This window comes from Canis lupus, chromosome 16 (genome assembly GCF_003254725.2).
Source record: "Canis lupus dingo isolate Sandy chromosome 16, ASM325472v2, whole genome shotgun sequence".
Taxonomy (NCBI): Eukaryota; Metazoa; Chordata; class Mammalia; order Carnivora; family Canidae; genus Canis; species Canis lupus.
Genome location: NC_064258.1, coordinates 55,651,098 through 55,669,020, shown reverse-complemented (window position 1 = coordinate 55,669,020; position 17,923 = coordinate 55,651,098). Strand labels below are relative to the sequence as shown.

Below are 17,923 nucleotides of genomic sequence, written 5' to 3'. Positions count from 1 at the left end.
ATCTTTGCACCTAAAATCTTGAAACTCCACAGCCACATGGCTGTGGTCTATCGTTGCATGTGGCCTATCGTTGACCTGTCTACAGTATAAACAGCACCATCTTTACCTTTTGTCATATATCTGAGACTATTAATTTGGAGACATGAAAACAATCACACATTGGGAAGGAATGTCGTTGAAATTAGAAAGTAGACTGCCTCCATCCCAGGAAGACATACTCTGCTTCTAGATATCCTAGAAATGACTATGGCAGAAGGAATTGAATACCCAGTAGGGACACTGTGTAAGTTGTGCAGGGAATCTGAGCTCCCATACAGCTGCTCACGTGACATGTGCTTTTTCTGATCACCAGGCGTGTACTTGGTGTCTGCAGGAGACTCGGTAATAGGGAATTGTGATTTTGGCCTGGGTGATGTTATGTTGCTTTCTGGTCACCAAGTACTGGATAACTGAGGCCTTACTTTCTCCACACAGCCCATGGAGCTATGCACAGAAGGATGCAGTGTCAGAGATGGATGGTCGCTGTGAGGTTGAGTGCCTTTCCTTTGAAGATAAGATTGGGGGCTGTAGAGCTGAACTGATGCCACTTTGCTGCAAAAAAAGGAAGAATAATTAAAAGCCAAGCCGGAGCTACAGGAAGTGAGAAGCAAAGATCCTCTGGCTGTGAGCTCCATGCGGCAAACATCTCTGGATTTATTCTCTTGACCTCCAACATGGGCATTCTTTGAATGAAGCTGTCAATCCAGCTTCTGACACTGCAGAGAAATATGATCTGTAGGCCGTGAGGGGCCTGGGGGAAGGCACTGTGTTATGTTGACCTTCGGAATCCTCACTTGCTGGCAGAGGCCCCCTTAATTATTTTATGGATTGATAAAGTGAGTGAGCAGATTAACAGATTAAACAGGTAGAATGGAAAGGTGGGACCATGGTTGAAATGTTCTAAAACCCTGGCTTCAGACAGAGCTGTGACCCTGGGTCTTTGTCGTTCAGACTCTGGTCTCTGTAATATGAGACGACTCAACCACATAGTACATGCCCACGTGATGGACACAAATTGTGGCCACCTTAGCAGTCCTGCTGGCTCATGCTTCTCCGGCTCCTTCACAGATAGCTGTTAGCATGGCTTCCCCTCCCTCTTCAATCTGGAACATCAAGTGCCATAATGAAAAGGGCCTGTGTCAAAGTTTAAGCTGGCCAAAGATTGGGTAGTGTCTTCATGCTGGCCTCTTGTAGTGAGAATGTAGCAGTCATGGCCTCTTCAAGAGCAGGGTTCCTAGAGATAGTCTAATTCAACACCTTCATTACAGCGGAGGAGATAGAGACCCCAGAAGATGCCACTGTTGCCGGCTTAGTCACAGCAACACTTTGGCTTTTGGTCTTATGTTCTTAGCATGTCCACAAAATGGGGCCCTGGCTGAGAGCAGAAGCCTGAACAGGGATTATTTTTAGCAGCTCTGGTGAGCAGCTGGGTGGAAGAAGAAGTGGAAACAGCTGCAGAAGAGTTGGACACTTTCCAAGATCCCTCCTGTGACCTTGTGATCCTTGCTTGTCTGGGCTGATGGTAATAGCACACAGGTTTGCTTTGGCCCTTATTTGCCAAAATTCAGACTCCCAGCTTTCAGGGCTAGCAATATATATGTCATAGGCCACTGTCATCCTAGACTGACAGCACACTGCTCCAGAACAGAAGAAAGATAGCCCCTTGGCTCAGTCTGGAGAATGTCCTTACCTATTTGACTAAGCCTGCTTTCTGTAGAGATGTAAATAAAGGAGAGCAGAATAAAACACAACTTACTTCCAAGGATGAGCCAATTTATAAAGGCTGTAAAATAAGAAATCAAAACATTTTTTCTAAAAAATGTTCTGGTGCTGCTACATATCTTCATGGCTAATGGGCTGATTTTTTTATTCTGAAAACTACACAAGAGACGAGTGGGTGGAAGAAGCTCTCTTTTTGCAAGTATCACAGGTCCTGGGGTCTTCCCAGAAGTTGCTTACCCAGGCCTCAGATAAAACTAACTGCCTTTGAGAATCTAAATGTATTTAGGCCTCATACCCTGTTCTTTCTGTTTTTTTTTTTTCTCCTGTTTCCTTGCAAAATTAACAGTGGTGTGTATAGTGTCTTCCTCTGCTTCTCGACTTACAGAAACATCCTCTACCACCTTCAGCCTGCTGGGATTTCTCTTAATGAGGAGACCATGACCTCTTAGACATGTGTTGGTCACCATGCTCTTTGTAAAGACTCCAGGGGCACCCTCGGCAATCTATGGTTGGTATCTCTTGTTACCTCGATACATCGCAAGCATTTCACAATGTGGTCTGTCTCCTCCTTCATTCCTGTCTCCTCTGCCCTTGAAGATAGAAGTCTTCCAGCTACTTTCTTTCTCTTCTTCCTGTTGTCCTATGTTCTCCCTTTCCTGCGATTGCACACACCCTGGATTCATCCATCTTCATATTACACATGTCTCTAAGCAATTCCAGGAGCTCCTGTGGTTTCAGCCTCTCCTGTTGATGTGGCATTATCTCCTCACCAGCCTTTCCAGGCTCCAAGCCTCCATTCTCTACTCCACTCCACGGCAGTGCATGGATGCCCTGCACACTGCATCTTCCAGACCTTGAGGCCAGTTGCTTCCCATTAGCCCCTTTAATGCAAGACATTGGCAGTAGACAGGAAAATAAGATGAAGGGTGAAGACAGTCCCTTTCATTTCCAGCTCTGGCCAGCAGCACCCCAACAGCAACAGATGGTTGGCTCCAGGCTCCAACTCCTTTTGGCTTTCTCAGCAGCCTTGCAATAACCCTTGAAGGAACTAACAGCACCCAGCACCCATAAAGGCATGGCTGGGCCACAACCTGTTTTGCTGTGTACCCTGGTTCTCCATGGCCCCTGTTTGGCCGTATCTTCTCCTCAAAAGTCTGAACATTGGCTGCAGGATGTCTCCACCCCACTTGTCTGGGCCCCAGCCATGGAGCACTCCTTCCTTAAAGTCTTAAGCATCATTCATGAGCTGTTCTTGACTTAGAGGTCTGAGCACCAGCTGTGCTGTGTCCCATACTCACACATCCAGCCTCCAGCTGTAGGTAGCTAACACCAGGATTTCGGACCCCTGCCGCTGATAGCGCCTTTCCCATGTCCTCCTCTGGGCCCGTAGTTATTAATCTCTGTGGACATTTGACCATCTGCTACCTGTGTAAGCAATCCTTTGCATTAAATTTCGTGTTCTGAATACCCAGCATGATTTTTGTTGACCTAAATGAGCTTTGTCTGATAAAAATCCTACACTGTATTTCCGACTTCAACTTCATGCTAAAGTTTTACAGGGCATTGGTCTTCCCTAACTGGATCTCTGATGGGCACCCACAAATAACTAGTTTTTATTGCACTTTATCCCTTCCTTTCCAAAACTGATCTTCATTTACTGTTCTAGATCTTAGTAAATATTGTTACCACTTACTCAGGCACTCAAGTTAAAAATGACTTCCTCAGGCTTCTTGTCCCTTACAAATCACACAATTCCCTCACAGCATAAATGTACATAGATTATTCCCCAGTATGTGCAAATTGTGCCATACCTTTTCCTCCCTTCTCTCTCCTCACTAACATTGTTCTCATTTACCAAGAATTAGGGATTGGATATGGTTCTACATTTCATGCTACATATTATGCATATATGCACACACGCATACACACCCACAGACCGGGTTTCTTGTTCAATCATAAAAACTAAGGATAAGTGTCACACTCAGATTTACAAGAATTCTTAGAATATTAAAATGTTAGAGCTAGAAGTGGCCTTGGAGGTAATATAAATCAGTGTTTCTAGAGCCAAATGGATTCTAGTCACCTAGGGATGCTTGGGTGGCTCAATGGTTGAGCATCTGCCTTTGACTCAGATCATGATCCCGGGGTCCTGGGATCGAGTTCCACATCGGGCTCCCCAGAGGAAGCCTGCTTCCCCCTCTGCCTGTGTCTCTGCATCTCTCTCGGTGTCTATCATGAATAAATAAAAAAAAATCTTTTTTAGAAAGTTGATTCTAGTCACCTAGAATATTTTTGAAAATCAGAGGTCTGTTCCTGACTCTCACACTTTCATATTCGGAATTCTTAAGTTAAGAATCTGAATTTTTAAAACCACATGTCCGATCAAATCTCCTGCATAGTGATGTTTGGCAACTATAGATCACCGACCAGAGGAGCATCTGAGATTTGAAAGTGCCCTGGTTCTGTGTCCCACACTTCCAGTTAGAAGCCAGAGTGGAGCTTCAGCACTCAAATCTAGAAGTTCTGTCTTTCAGCCCAGTGGTATTTCACTGTCCTGCACTTTTTGAAAAGGAGATATTGAGAGGAACATAACAAATGGCTCACCTCCTTGCTCGGGAAAGAGAAGTTCAGACTTTATAGATAGATTTACTTATTTGTTTGTTTGTTTGTTTGTTTTTCAATTGAGAGAGAGCTGGTATACACAAGTGGGAAGGCAGGGGCAGAGGGAGAAGCAGACTCCCTGCTGAGCAAAACGGGGCTGGATCCCTGGACTCCAGGATCATGACCTGAGCCAAACGCAGATGCTTAACCGTTTGAGCCACCCAGGTGCCCTAGAACCTCAGACTTTCATTGGAAAATACATGTCCAGCAAAGTAACATAGAACATGGCAGTTTCCACAGCCTGATGGGAAGCCTGTGGGAGCTCAGAACAGAATGACTGAGTTTCACTTTAGTTAGCAGAGTCTGAAACAAGTTCTCAGACAAAATACCCTGTCCTCGTTCAAACCAACTTCTTGTCAATCTAGTCAAAATCACTTTAACTGACCTGAAAGATTGCTGTTCCATTTTATTGCCAAAGTGTCCGTAGCTTATGTTCCCATTTGACAATTACTTCCATTCAAAACTGCCCACTTCCATGAGCATCCAAAATAACAAGGACTCTCTGTCCTCCCTTGAAGGCCGTTCTGCTATCATAGGACACCCCTGTCCTCAGATACCTGTAGGGAGGTATTAAAATGTCCTCATGATGCAGGGACATTCTACTAGTCCTGGTGAGTGCGGACTGAAATGAAGTCATTTTCCACCTGTCTGTATGGACACCATCACCCATGAGAACCATTACTATCTTCGTGCAAATCTATTCTTTTTTGAACCAAGTCTCCTCAGGTAACAAAACAAGTTTATAAAAGACTTATTCAGTTTGAGAAACTGAGCACTTGAGAGAATCCTACACATAGGCCAAAGACTCCACGACCTACACTACCTACATCCCACTACGTCCTATGGGATAGTCAGTGTTTGAGAGACCATAGTTCCCTGGTACCTGAATGCTCCCTCCTGATTGTGTGCATCACATCCTAGGTCTGGTAAGATGGACTTGGATGAACTGCAGTCAGGGGCTTTCCAGGTGTTTAGAACCATCTGTACTTCATCAGTGAAACAGAACAGGAGATGGGTAACAGAAAATGGGGCATTTTCCTAACAGTGTTTTTTGTCTCCAAACCTCCTCTGCTTATATTCTCCAAGAGTTAGTGACTTTCAGATAATAGCATGACAGAGCCATGATACAGCTCAGGGGCCCAGGCAATGGGAAATGATAAGGACATACTTATAGGAAAACTGAGTCTAAGAAAATTAGCTCCATACAACTGATCTTTGGGGCTTAAGTCATTTTTTATGGCTTTATTCCACCCTTGGCTCCCCCTGTTACCTTTCAACTCTGGTCTTCTCAAATGGATTCCTCCTGAGATTCCAGCTGACTCCCAAACCGAATGTGCCCTTCTACATTTAGGGTAGAAACAGGAACTAGAGGTCTTAACCATCCTGTCCAACCATGCCTTACCATAGCCTGCATCAGACTCCCTGCTTTTGACCAAGGAAAGAACTGGAAGTATAAAAGAGAACAGCCAGTATCTAAAAGTCCTGGCCAAGTATATTCAAGGAGGAATAGGCGATATTATTACACTTGAGGTAGGATATTTATTCATTTGTTTTGATGAACAGAAACCTAGGGTTTGCTGAAATGTATGAAGTAGACACAGAGGTGACAACAGTGCTTAATTACCAATGGTAGTAACTCAAAATGGGGGAAGAGTAATGATGACGGTGGTCCTGGAGTTTTTTATTAACACACATTGCAGACTTATGGACAAATGGGGCACACTCTCTAGTCTCAAGGAACCTACTAGATCTTCAATGAAACAATTATGTATACTTCACTTCTATATTTTCTCCATATATAATTTTACTAAGCAAAGTTATTTGCTTTTAAAGAACCAAGGCCAATTGTGAAAACTGCAGCAAAGTATTTTCATCAAATGAGACAATGAAGTATGTAAGAAACATAGAGAATCCATAGGGGTTTCTCCAGTGAGATACCACCATACGACTATTAAAATGACTCATTGTAGGTTTTAGGCCTCCAAACCTGTAAAAAAAAAAAAAAAAGAAAGAAATATTTTCTGTTGTTTTTAGTTACTAAGTGTATGGTAATTCATTACAGTGACAATAGGAAACTAGTGGAAAACTCAAGAGAACACTCTGGTGGGAATCCCAGGATGAGAGCCAAGAGACATCTCCATGCGACAGGGAGCAACATACACAGCTGGCAACAATATTGGTTGTGACACCTCAGAAATCTCTGAGACAGAGTTCTACAAGATGATGAGATTGATGGACATACCTGATCAGACTGAACTTTTTAAGAGGGTCGAACAAAAGGCAGAGAGCTTAGGATTGAAACACAGAAAAGGGGGAAACAAAATCAGATATATTAAAAAAGAGAAAAGAATGAGCCCTGGGGAGAATGTCACGTCGAGCAGGACAGGAACTCTGTAGCGCTCTCTAAACAGCACCACTTCCAAAGCAAGCACTGACCACGGCTGTGCCTGAACACCCAGGGGATAAGGCTGGGGGCAGGGGTGAGGGGTGGGGAGATGTGCTTGTCTACTCTGACAGTTGGGGTTGGTGGTCCCTATTCATGGAGCTCAGGTTCCCTCCCCAAGTAGCTCTCCCTTCTCCTTTTATCTGCTCCATCTCTACTCCATCCTCATTTCAGGGAGTTAACTGAGCTATGCCTGGTTTTCCCTCTGAACGCCTCCTAGAAACCCTCTCCACATAGCAAGCTGCGGCCATTTCCGGGCATCCTTGGTCCACCAGAACCTCCACAAAGTTTTTAAAGAACACTTGGGGGCCCAGGGATCACTCGCCTCTGTGAAGATGATGGAGAAAGTTATCCTGAACTGAAGCATCCTCAGAATTATCTGCTTCAGCTCAGACCCTGAGAACTGATAGTGTCAAAACTTGAAATCCAACCAGGCTTCCCATGACCTAACTGAATCTCTAATAAAACTTTATGAGAGCTCCTGTAGGTCCAGATAACTCCTGTGATGAGCGGGAAGACATAGGGATTTTGTTCTTGGATGGCCAGAGTCGTCAAATGTTTTCGAGTCTACTTGGGAACCAAGGAGCAGCTCTTGTCTTCCTGGAGAGGTTTCAGCTGACACCTGCCCAAATATCCTTAGAATTTTGTACTTCAGCTCAGCGTCAGGGAACCACTATTGGGCAATCTCAGCCAGCCTGAGTCCCTGGATATGTTTAAAGTCCTCTCCTTGTTCCAAAAAAGGGGAACTTGCCTTTTGAAGGCACCGGGTGGTGACTGCCCACCTACTCCAGCAACTTCAGCACTTCCTGGTTTCACCCAAAAGCAGTATGAAACTCCTATGCTGGCCTTTGTCACCCCTGCTGGTCTGGTTGACAGAGGCTCAGGTGGTGGCCCCTCCTGGACTCATGTGGGGAATCAGCCATTGCTCAGCTGCATTGTGTGGAAATTCCCGGGTCTACAGTGTGCTGCCTCTCATGCTCCTGGAGCCATGCACCCACCCCCAAAACACACCTTGTACTTTCCTTAGGGAAATCCATGCACTATGACAAAGGCTACTCTTCCATGTAGAATGTCAATTTTATCTTCTGCAAATAGATTCTCAGGCCTCGCGGCGGCTCCCTGCAGGATGCATGTCCCCTCTTCCCACCTCAGGGTGCAGGGGCCTTGGCCGGGAATGGGCATCTGATCGCCCTGATGAAGTCCAGCCGGACGGAGTTGCTGGAGCACAAAGTCCGACAACTGCTGCTCGCCTTGCAGCGCAGAGATGTCATCTCCATTTGCAGCTTCTTAGACGACTATCGTGGATTCGCCACCACGGACGAGGTGCTGGACCTGCTGTCCACTGAGTGAGCACCTGCCCCTCCGCAGCCCAGGGCTGGGCCACCTGCTGGTGTGGAGGCTGGGGATGGTGTGAGCTTCCCGGCCTCGGGCTGCTCCCCCACCTGGAGCAGGGTAACCCAGGGCCTAGCAGGTCCTGGAGGGCAGCCCCAGGGCCTGGCCTGTGGCGGGTCGGCTAGAGGGGCTGTGCCTGTGCTCAGCAGCCATCCTCCTCACTTGTGAGGAGACTTGTGCCTCCTCCACCCATCACCAGGGGCCTGAGCTGGCCTGTTTCCCCATTGAAAGGGAGGTTTGAGAGTCCATCGGGGGTCTGTGTCCTGGGGCAACCAGACCGGGGGACCCCGGGGTGCCTCAGGCCCACTAGGATATGGGCCATGGGCCTGGCTGGAGCCCTTTCATGCTCAAGCCTTCAGGAGTCCCCAGCAGGTGCGGGCGATTCTCTGGGAGCTGCCCGTGGCCCCACGAACAGAGGTGACGGCTCCCGGGGCTCCAGCCTAGTCGGGGTCAGAGGGTGACAGCCCCCATGATGAGAAGTCACGTCCCCAGCACAATTCATGGGATGCCCCCGCCCTCCTCTAGATATGGGTGCATCGTAGATGCGTGGGGTAACAATGACATGGTCCTGCAGCGCTGGAAAATGTGAGTGACTCCGGCTCCTGCAGGAGGGCCTTCCCTCTCCAGGAGGGCAGTGAGGGGGCTGTGGGGTGGGGAGGCTGCACCCTCACCCCACACATCTGCAATTCCTGTGACAGGGTAAAGGTCTAAGGCCCCTTCTTGAAAAGAGCACAGGAGAGCAGTGGATGGGATGCGGGCTTGGTGGGAGGCATTGGGACCCCTAAGGAGTCCTTCTCCATGCCCCCCAACCCTCTCTCTGCCCCACACCTGGGGCCAGAGCAGAGGGGGTGGGAAGCATTGCACTCCCCAATCTGGTAGCACCTGGACCCGGGGGCACAGCAGGTGCTCAGGAGGGCTGGTGGGGGCTCCCGGACAGGCGGCCCCCGCACCGTGGGAGATGGGAGATTAGAGTCAGTGGAAGGACACCCCCAGGGCCCCCTCGGGAGTGAGGCAGCCCAGAGCCACAGGAGGGAAGGTGGCGGTCCTGGGCAGTTCCTGGCAAGCCCTGGCAGGACACAGAGCCCGAGCCCTCCTGGCTTGGACCTACCCAGAAGACAGTGTGTGCAGTGAGGGCAATGACAGGCCAGATGCCCCCCGTCCCCGTACGCCTGCCGGTGGACTCAAGGGGCAGTTGGGCAGGGACCAGGCTGAGGAGGGACCCCCGCTTCCCCAGGAGAGATGGTGATGGTCACTCCACTGGCCGTGGGCTCCCCAGCACAGAGGCTGCGTGCCAGCCCCTCCTCGGGGAGCAGGCCTGTGGCAGGCAGGTCCGCCAGGTGGCAAGGGGACGAGGATCAGGACTTGCCTCCAACATCCTGCAAGGGATGCCGGGTCCCTGGGTCCTGCAGGGCTTCCTCAGGACACCTGTGAGTGATGGTGCCCTGTCTTCTGACACCTGTGCCCTCCTGTCCCTCCCCAGGGCCATCTCCTGCATGCTGGAAATATGGCTGGATTATTTTCGGGATGAATTTTGTCAGCTCCCAGAATTTCCCTCCCTGAGGATGATTCTGGAATTCATGAGGCAGCGCATGCCAGGCTCGGACGTGGAACTCCATGCCCGGCGTTACCGCCAGCAATTCAGACGCCTCCAGCAGCGGAGCCAGAGGGGGTGCCGAGCGGGGACAGGGGGTGCCCGGCGGATCCAGCCTCTATGCAGCTGGGCCGGGAGCAGGGGGTGGGCTCACACCCCACCCCACGGGCTGTGGGCTGGGGACACCTCCCAGGGCTCTTGCCCCCACACATGTGGAGCAGTGGGAAGAGTGGCCTTGATTTGGGAGGAACGTGGACAGTCTGCCCTGATGGTGATACTTTGTCTTCTTGGAGCTACAGCTTTGGACCGAGCAAAACACCCTGAACCCGCTCTGGAGTGTGCCCCAGCTCTGACCGTGGGGCCTACTGCCCCGTCGGGGCCTGAAGGGATCGAGGCCATCCTGGCTGATGGGGCTGAGGGCTTGGCCTGCGCTGAGGCACCCACTGGGGAGGCAAAGTCGTCACTGGTCTAGTTCACTGCTCCGCCCTGCAGGAGCCCCCTGCACCCCTGCGAGCCTGGAGGAGGAGCAGGTGCCACCCCTGCTCTCGAGGTCATGGATGTGCCCGAGCAGCCTCCTAACTCGATGAAGCAACCAGCCATAGGACCGAAGCAACCCTGTGAACCACCTCGGGAGCCCGCCCCAGCTCCGACTGTGGGGCCTGCTGAAGCTTCAGGGTGATGGAGCTGGTCCTGGCTGCTGGAGCTGAGGACTTGGTCAAAGCCGAGATGCTGGCTCCTGAGTTTAAGGTAGTGCAGATGCTGGTCGAACCTATGGTTCCCTGCCCCGATGAGGAAGAGCCACCTGCACCCGTGGCCACCCCAGCGGAGTAGGCCCAGGAGCCTGCAATTGGGGTCCCCAGAGTGTCAGAGCCACCACCAGCCTCCGGAACAACCTGCTTCGACCCCTGAGCAGCCCCCTGGTCACCTCGGGAGCCCGCCCCAGCTCCTGCCGCGGGGCTCGTGGTGGCTATAGCCCAATGGAGCCTTCCCCTCCCTGTCATTGCATTGTTACTCTATTTTATGATTTTCGTAAACCTTTTGTAAGGGCTTATATATTTTATTTGTAATAAGGGATAAGTTAACCTGGTACAAAATTTACTCTGATGCTTCTGAATTTCACATCGTGGTACTTTAGGTCCATTCACAGTGTTGCAAGCCCCCTGGCCCAGGGCGCTGAGGGACACAGCCGAGGATCCGTTGCTCCCCCGGGACAGGCAGAGGCCGGGAGGACCCAGGACAGCCAGGTCACTCCTGCTGCCAGGCCCAGAGCTGTGCAGGTCAGCAGCCCCGCCCTGGAGCACCCAGGCCCTGCACACTGGGGGCTGTTGTAGTTACTGCGGGAGCTGACTCCAGGGCTGCACAGCTGGCTGCCTGCACTGTTGTTGTCCCTCCTGGTGTCACCCTGTACCTGGGACTGAGCAGGGGGCTCACAGGATAAACTCCCACTGAGCCGTACACCTGGCAGAAGGCGGGGCAGCTCCCCAGGTACACACACCTGAGAATCAGCACAGCAGGACCCTCCCCCAGAAGAATTGCTAGAAGGTAAGGGGAAAAGCCAGTTATTGACCAATCAGCACTGGAAAGTTCCAGGGGAAGTGGAGGGATTTACAGTATATAGAATCAAGATTTGTGGTTTCCTGCCTTGTTAATTTTCCCCATTCTCACTGGTGTGAGGTGGGATCTCATGGTGGTTTTGATTTGTATTTCCCTGATGGCAAGTGATGCGGAGCATTGTCTCATGTGCGTGTTGGCCATGTCTATGTCTTCCTCTGTGAGATTTCTCTTCATGTCTTTTGCCCATTTCATGATTGGATTGTTTGTTTCTTTGCTGTTGAGTTTAATAAGTTCTTTATAGATCTTGGAAACTAGCCCTTTATCTGATACGTCATTTGCAAATATCTTCTCCCATTCTGTAGGTTGTCTTTTAGTTTTGTCGACTGTTTCCTTTGCTGTGCAGAAGCTTCTTATCTCCATGAAGTCCCAATAGTTCATTTTTGCTTTTGTTTCTCTTGCCTTCATGGATGTATCTTGCAAGAATTTGCTTTGGCCAAGTTCAAAAAGGGTGTTGCCTGTGTTCTCCTCTAGGATTTTTGATGGAATCTTGTCTCACATTTAGATCTTTCATCCATTTTGAGTTTATCCTTGTGTATGGTGCAAGAGAGTGGTCTAGTTTCATTCTTCTGCATGTGGATGTCCAATTTTCCCAGTACCATTTATTGAAGAGACTGTCTTTTTTCCAGTGGATAGTCTTCCCTGCTTTGTCGAATATTAGTTTACCATAAAGTTGAGGGTCCACTTCTGGATTCTCTATTCTGTTCAGACTTTTTGGTAAAACTAGAATCTGCATTCACAGCTTTCATATTTGTATCTTTACCTAAATTCACTAGAGATGGGTTCCTTCTGCAAACACTTGCTTCTCCTATTATAAAAAGAAAGGGAAGTGTAGCAGCCTCGAGGGAAATGCTACTGTTAACCCATCACCAAAGAAGAGGATCTTTATCACATAAGCAAAATAGTAGCCCCAGAATGGCCTAGAACAAATCTATGCACAGAGGAAAATAAATTCTCAAATGGTAAGTCAGGAACGTTTGGGGGAACACTCATGGATGGGTCTTTTCTCCCCTCTTTTTTATAACCTTTGTCTAATGCATGCCTCAAGGATAGTCACTCTCGAAGATCAAATATTCCATTCACTTTCCAGGTGAAAGCCTTCATTCATTCAAATCTTTCAAAATAAATTGATTGCATATTTATTATGTACCAGGCACCGTTTAAGCAAACAAAACAGATAAGGGTCACAGCCTCATGGATCTCACATACTAGTCAGAGAGTCAGATAATAAGCAAATAAAATAAAGTTCAATTTTTACACCATCAAAAATGCCCTGAAGGGTCTCTCATTTTCCAATACACACAATCATTATAATTGACAAGCTGACTGCACGATATGTTGAATCTAACTGGGTAAGATAAGGAAATCATTATTCTCAGTATGAAACTAAAAAGATCTACTTTTTTTTATTACCATGGTGTGAATTAGTGACCCAATTAAACATCTAACTCCCAAAGCACACCTGTCATCACCAGTGCATTAAATAACAAGGACAAGAATCCATTTTAAGTGCAATTTCTTCCATGTCTGGAGCACTTTTTAGAATGCTTTCATAAAGCAGTGTCTTATTCTTCTGAAATAATTACATTCTCTCAGGCATTGGATTCATAATCTACTCGTAGCCTAAAAATCCACATTTGAATTTGATCATGGTTTTTTGAAGAAATTAAAAGACTTAGGCACTGCAAAGAATTTTACTTTAAGCAAACCAGGGGTTGGGTACCCTGACGTTGGCCACAGAACCTGACACAGGAAGAATACAAATGTATTTTTGTGCCCATCTCCCCACATGCGCCCAGCACTGTGCAATTTACAGGCATGATTGCATGAAATCTTGCAACAACGCTGTAAAGCAAGTGGTGATATCTCAATTTAATAGTTGAAGAGAAAGAGTCTACATGGCTTTCTCAAGACTGTGTTGCTAGTAAGTGATGTGGCTCGGGGCGCTTGAGGCAGAAATTCATGCTCCCTCTCTATATCCCTTTTTTTTCTTGGGCATATCACATCTGGGATTGGTATCTGTATCCCATGTGAGCACGAATTATCAACTTTAGTGTGTTCTTTTAAAAATATGGTAGTGTGTTTCATGAGTTGGTATTTGTTGAACCCAGGGAATGTTGTGCAGAACTACATGATCTACTGACAAAAAAAAAAAAAAATATATATATATATATATTCCTTGACTTCTTCATATATAGCACTTTTCTGTGAATGCATTTCTCAAGGTTTAAATCTGGAAAATACAATTCCGAACAATTGGGCGTGTGTATCAGTGCTAAAGACTTGGCTGCTTGACAGTCCCCGTCGCATGACCATCAGCACCGGCGGGCTTCTGGACCTTGGCCCCTTCCCAGGCCCTGGGAACGCATGTTCCCACATGGCCCACCTGTATTCTTTCTGGGATTGTGTAATATTTACGTAACACTGTATGAAGATTTATAGAAGCAAGTAGACATGTGCCCACTTTTCACTCCCCTCCACTGAATGAAGGCAAGTTTCCAGGTCTTTTATTGTCCCTTGAGCAGCATCAAATATTTCTTGCCATGTTTCTTACCCGGTCATTAATACTCTTATTGCAAACATGCCTGGAGGCGATGTCGAATCCCCTTGCAATTGCATCTCTCTCTGTGAGAATTCTTTTGCTTGCACCTGCTTTGTTTTGACATGTACATTTTCCTTTGGGAGCCATATTCAAGAAAAACTAGAAAATCCTAGGTTTAAAAATATTGCCTCAAGTCCCCTGTACAATGCTGCCTGCCTTTCACTCTATATCCAAAGGTAGATCTATAATGTTCTTAATGCTTGTCACTGGCTCAGGGGTTCTTTTTTTTTATTTTTTATTTTTATTTATTTATTTATTTATGATAGTCACAGAGAGAGAAAGAGAGGCAGAGACACAGGCAGAGAGAAGCAGGCTCCATGCACCGGGAGCCCGACGTGGGAATCGATCCTGGGTCTCCAGGATCGCGCCCTAGGCCAAAGGCAGGCGCCAAACCGCTGCGCCACCCAGGGATCCCTCAGGGGTTCTTGTAAGAAAGCCCCGAGGCACACATCTAAAACTCTACGCTCTGTGTTTTTCTGTTGTAAGTCACACATCACACTAAGGAGCTGGATGACCCAACCATTCCTCATCTGTTTCCAGTGAAATACTTGGGGGTGTCTGGCAAAATGGCAGGTGTCATTTCCCAGAAAACCTTACATTTCACAACATACATAACACTATTTTAATATTAATTCTTGATGATTTACCTCCTAAATTTTGAACAAAAGGAGTGTTATTTTGGATGCTTTTATGTAAGCCATTTTTCCTAAATATCACGGAATTGTGACTTCATTTCTTAAAGTAGTTTTGTTTCTGGATCTATCCGAGGGAGAAAAAGAGCAGGAAGTGCTTTCTAGAGTAAATGCCAGTGTTCCCTGGAATCTGACGTTAAATAAGGCACTTTGGAAGGACAGCACACTTACGGCGGGTTGTGAGGTTTTGTGTTAAAACTCGTAAATTCTCTACCCACAAACGTAGGAGACAAAGGTTTTCAAGCTTTACAAGCTCATTTTGATTTTTGTAATGTAGTTTGAAGGAATCTTTTCTGGAACAGCATTCTACGCTCCCATCTTCCCAACACACACACAGTGCCTATCCAATAGGAATATATTTTACATCTCTGTTCTTTTCTTTGTTAGGGGACATAACTGCTAGTTTCTGGGGAAAAAATGATACACAAATGTTTGTGAACAGACCCCCTGTCATCTATCACAATGCTTGCTCTTCATCCCAGAGAAATTACCTGGAGAACTTGATGCCAATGAATTGCATATCTGAGGTATTATTCGTCCCATATCTTTGGGAAATTCAGAGAACTGAGACTTCACTTTTTTTTCTATCAAGAACAGATCTTGTCTTACATGAATGCTGTGATCTTAAATACTTCAACATTCCATGATGATGTGAAGCATCCATTTTATATATTTTCAGGGATATCGGTGTCTTTTGGGGGATCACCCAGTTAAATGCAACTCATAACAACTTAATTCTTGGGATATCACACTTTATCACATGCATTCTCTGCGATTTATATTAATCTAGCTACAAGAAAGGAGACAATAATCATCGGATTGCTTAGGGTTAGATTCATAAGAAATCTGCCCATTTTCTTGCTCTAATATTTTCTTTTACTTAATGATGAGACTGGGGCTTGGGTATACTGCAAATTTTCATAATTCGCTCACAGTACAAACACAGTCTAGAATTTGTATAGACAAAGTCACTGACACTAGGGAGGGGGTGTCCAATATTTGGTGTCTGGTTAGGGCAGTACATTGGTCTGTGCCAGCATCCATGTTCAGAGACTCGAAGCATCTTCATGCTCCCTGACTAACTTGGGAGCACACGGGGACCAGGTGACAAATGAATTTCTGACTAAATCTGTCTGTAACGGGCCCACTCAGTCCACAGACCCACCCCATGGCTATGTCTTCAGTTCTTTTTTTTTTAAACAAACACCCTTGTCTTATTCTTTTTTTTTTAATTTTTTATTTATTTATGATAGTCACAGAGAGAGAGGCGCAGAGACACAGGCAGAGGGAGAAGCAGGCTCCATGCACCGGGAGCCCGATGTGGGACTCGATCCCGGGTCTCCAGGATCACGCCCTGGGCCAAAGGCAGGCGCCAAACCACTGCGCCACCCAGGGATCCCCTGTCTTCAGTTCTTAAATGAGTAAGTAGAGTGGGCATGTCTGAATGTGTCACCGGTCCCATACCGGGGCCTCACCTAGTGGCTGAGAAGCTGTCGTATACACATGGTCACATGGAAGCCTCTGAAACTGCCCCCGTCCCCATGTGGCCAAGACCTCACATCAGCGGCAATACCCCATCTCTTGGGGATTAGGAGCCACCCTTACAAACATAAAGGGTCTGGAGGTGGTGCCCGTCATCTCAACATTTCAGTTGCCAGTCAGTGTCCTGCGAAGCCCATGTTGGCCATGGAGGGTGAAAAGAGGCTTCTCACCACTTCATCAGACATCAGTGTCCATGCCTGAGGCTGTGGCCTTAGCAGAGTGGGTAAACACTGGTTAGCTGGTGACAATCAGAAAAGGGATCAGAACAAGTTCATATCCACATGGATTAAACCCCCCCCACACACACACACAGAAAAAACAGGGTACATTTAGAGCTTGGCCCCAAGGCTGGGTTAAATATCCTACCCTCTGCCATAATATCCTCCAGAGAGGCCTGAATTATCTGAACATCCTGCTGATACCACGTTAATCCACTAAATCGGTGGCATCGTGCTAATGTATCATGTACCCGCGCAGAGACAGATGTGTTCCGTGTGATGGGGATGTCCTCCGTGCACGTTCAGAGTCCCACCATGTTATGTGAAATATTTAGATGCAGCTCGGGGGGGGGATGCTGAAACACATTATCAAAATTAAGGGAGAAATCACTGATCACACAGCTCCCATCACAAAGAAGGCTCAACACTGCCTGGGACGGTCAATCCCATGTGCCAACCTGGGTAGTCTAGAGTGACCAGCTGACCGGTCAAACCCCAGGCCAGATGCTCTGACGAGGGTATATTTCAGATAAGATTAATGTTCAGAAACATTTGAACTCAAATGTTCAGTCAACTTTGAGGACCTTTCATACTATGGGTGAGCTCCGCCCAATCAGTCTAAGGTCTTACGAGTAAGATCTTTTTGGATTTCCCAAAGTAGCGGGAATTCTGTCCCAATTTCCATCCTTCTAAAGAATCCTGACTCATCCGGTGCCTCGTAGGCCAGGCTGTGGCCACAGTGTGCTCTACACCTGAGAATACCGCTTCAGTTCAGACAGCAGTTGACTCCCAAGGTGGTTGCTCTAAGGGGGCTCCAAACAGGAAGGATCCTGCTGTGGTCCCAGGTGAAGGTTTGAGCTACAGTGACACGTGGGCCATAGGACCCGGCACGTTCTAGTTCTGGAGATATCAGTGATGAATTAGTGTGAGCCCCATTGAGGAGCCCACAACGTGGATGCTTCGAGCTGTGGATCAAGCGCATGCTGTCCTCTATGAGCATGTACGTCTTTTGTAGAACAACTCCCGATGTGCTACTGAGTCTTGATAGGGACAGAGCACCTGTCCCACAGGCAAAAAGTAACCATATGGCCACTGCTACTCTCTGTGAACTAGGCTATCATGTACCCATTCAACCATCAGTGTGGGTGGTCCAGAAACAATCTATTGCAAGATGGAAGGTGAGCATTAAGCAAATCATAGGTTAAGTCTCACACATAGGTAACGAGTGGCCCCATGTCACCCATCACTAACTGCACTCGGCCTGCCAGTCAGCATACACACATATGGGTGATCCTTTGTGACGAGCTGACATGGGAGGAAAAAGCTTGAGCTTGGCTCATGATGGGCCAGCTCAGTATTTGGGTGTGAGTTAGAAATGAATGTCATTTCACAAATGAATGACAGCCCAGC

The 17,923-nt window shown here is 47.5% G+C and overlaps 1 long non-coding RNA gene across 2 annotated transcripts; it reads left to right on the top strand.

Annotated features, from left to right (window-relative positions):
- The first annotated feature begins 617 nt into the window (after nt 1–617).
- Nucleotides 618–3,232, top strand: LOC112651148 (uncharacterized). Of its 2 annotated transcripts, none has more exons than XR_003130634.3 (2): nt 618–1,575; nt 2,147–3,232. It is a non-coding gene; the product is annotated as an uncharacterized LOC112651148 (long non-coding RNA). The 2 variants fall into 2 exon arrangements; XR_003130635.3 differs by having other exon boundaries at nt 2,108–3,232.
- Nucleotides 3,233–17,923: the final 14,691 nt, after the last annotated feature.